The sequence below is a fragment of the Aegilops tauschii genome, chromosome 5 (genome assembly GCF_002575655.3).
Source record: "Aegilops tauschii subsp. strangulata cultivar AL8/78 chromosome 5, Aet v6.0, whole genome shotgun sequence".
Classification (NCBI taxonomy): domain Eukaryota; kingdom Viridiplantae; phylum Streptophyta; class Magnoliopsida; order Poales; family Poaceae; genus Aegilops; species Aegilops tauschii.
In genome coordinates this window covers 189,050,419-189,052,850 of record NC_053039.3, presented here as the reverse complement: position 1 = coordinate 189,052,850, position 2,432 = coordinate 189,050,419, and positions in this window count along the sequence as shown.

Here is a 2,432-nt window from a genome sequence, read left to right as displayed (position 1 = left end):
CCGAGTGGGAGGAGACCCGCCGCCACACGGACGCCGAGGGGAGTCCGAGCCGGACTCCCATGGCCGCCCCCTCGCCCAAGGCAGCGCCCCCCTCGCCTTTATATACCGCCGCCGCAACCGCCCGCCTCCTCACAGCCGTGCCGCACCCCGCCGCTGCTGCTGCGCGCCGCCGCCGCCACCCCGCACCCGTGCCGCCACCGCAAGCCGCCCCCGCCGGATCCCGTCGCCTCGCCGGAGCCTCGCCTCGCCAGACTCGCTGGATCCCGCCATCGCCGACCCGCTGGTTTTTTTAGAAGCGGTAAAGACCGCCGAACCGTTGCCCCGATTTTCTTTTCTGGTTTTTTCGTTAGACCAGTTTTGTTTTTTTAGGGTTCGCTAGTTAGCAAACGTTCGCTCCAACGTCTCTATTAGCGAGCGTATTTGTTCATTTGTCCCTGATAGCGAACGTTCGTTCTTTAAGTTTTTCTTTTTAATTTTATTTTTTGGCCAGGGACCTATCCGCGATACTTTTCTCACATTTTTGTCCCTGATCTTTAAACCCTCACAACTTTTTGCTCGTTCTTCCAAATCTAGTGAAACCAATGCCAAAATCTTCGTCTCGGACCCCTCTTTCCAGATAATGAACTTGAACATAGTTTTGATAATTTAAAAGTTGGTTTCAAGCAGATTTGAATTCGAACTTCTTTTGATCGTAGTTTGAGTTTCGTATCTCCGATTTGATTGATTCTTTTTGCAAATCAAAGCTCTTGAGTTGAACTTTCAGTTTGGATATTTTCTTTTGAGTTTTACCCTTGCATATTATGAGTGAGTGCTTATGTATGCTATTGTTTGTTTACGATAGAGTTTCCGGAGTGCGAAGCGTGCTACTACGAGTCACTAGGGTTTTCAGATCGTCAGCAAGGCAAGTAACACTTTGATCATACCCTTTATTACCCAGTTTTATGCATTATTTTTCAATCCTCAAACACTGCATAGTTAGGACTTGTATACTTGTGGGTTTTGGGAAGTAGTTGATGAGATAGAACCTATTGTCTTTAATTCAAACCCTGGGAGTTACTTCTACGTTATGCTTATACTGCTATGCTATGCTCGTAGGCGTGGTTTGGGTTTAAGTGATCCATGACAGATGTGAGAGTTTTAATTAATGGTTAAACTTAAGGTGGCTACTTTAATACACATCTAGGTGGATTGGTTGAGGCACCCTGGAGCACCCAATGGTTGTCTGGGCACCTGGAGCAATCCAGCGTTGTCCTGGGATACCCCGGAGTACCCGTGTGACCATCCTACGGTTTGCCACCCAGGCTCAAAGGGATCATAAGATTATTCATGCTGGAAACTTCCGTGTGCAGCCACAAGCCATTATGGGCTCTGGCATAGTTGAGTATGTTGTGTGACCTCTTTCAGTGGTAGACTAGCAGATGTAGGGGATGTAGGTGGTACTGTCTACCCAGAGTAAAGAGTTAATGCTTCTGAAAGACTGTGTCTCGGTCATCCGTTTCTCAAACACCATGTAGTGCGAGAAATCCAACAAAGGAGATCGAGTCTTGTGGGGAAAAGTGCGCAAACCTCTGCAGAGTGTACAAACTAATCATGGTTAGCTGTACCCCGGTTATGGACATCTTGAGTATCTGGTACTTGAATTATTGATTTGATCTCATCACGCTACTTAATTAATTTGTTGGGTTGATGATTATTAATTTCGGATTGAGTTGGAGGAACCTTCTCAATGTTTTCAACAAACTTTGTAGTTAAATAAAATATATTCCTTTGTTGTAGGGAAAAACTAGCTTTCTGCAAAAGTTAACCATAGAGCCTCCACCAGCCAAATATGCATATAGATATAGCTGTTACATGTTCAATACTCTGTAGTTTTATTTTGCCAGCATATTCCATGTGCTGACCCGTTTCGGGCTGCAACGTATTATGTTGCAGACTTTTCAGACGAAGAGTAAGGTGCGCTAGGTCGTTGTCGTGCACTCAGCTATGCCGTTGGAGTTGATGGACTCATTTAGCTTCGAAGCTTTCGCTGTTATCTTATTTAGATGGCCTTCAGCCATATTATTGTAATAAGTTCTCTTTCGAGACATTCGATGTAATAAGTGTGTGATTGAACTCTGTTATAAAACCTTCGAGTATGGTGTGTGTCAGCATTACCGATCCAGGGATGACACTTATACACAGATATTTGACCGTTTGAGGTCGGATCACTACAAGATGGTATCAGAGCACACGCTGATTGTAGGACGCGACCACTAAGATAAGCCATAGGACCCTCTTCTCTACTCACTTCTGTCTCTTCTCCATTTTCTACTCTATAGATGGCGGACCCAAGGAACAAGTTTGCTCAACCGGATGAAGACACCCCTTTTGGATGACACCTGAAGGAAGCCACTAAGTACCTGAGCATCGGAATACCAAGCTTCACGGGGACC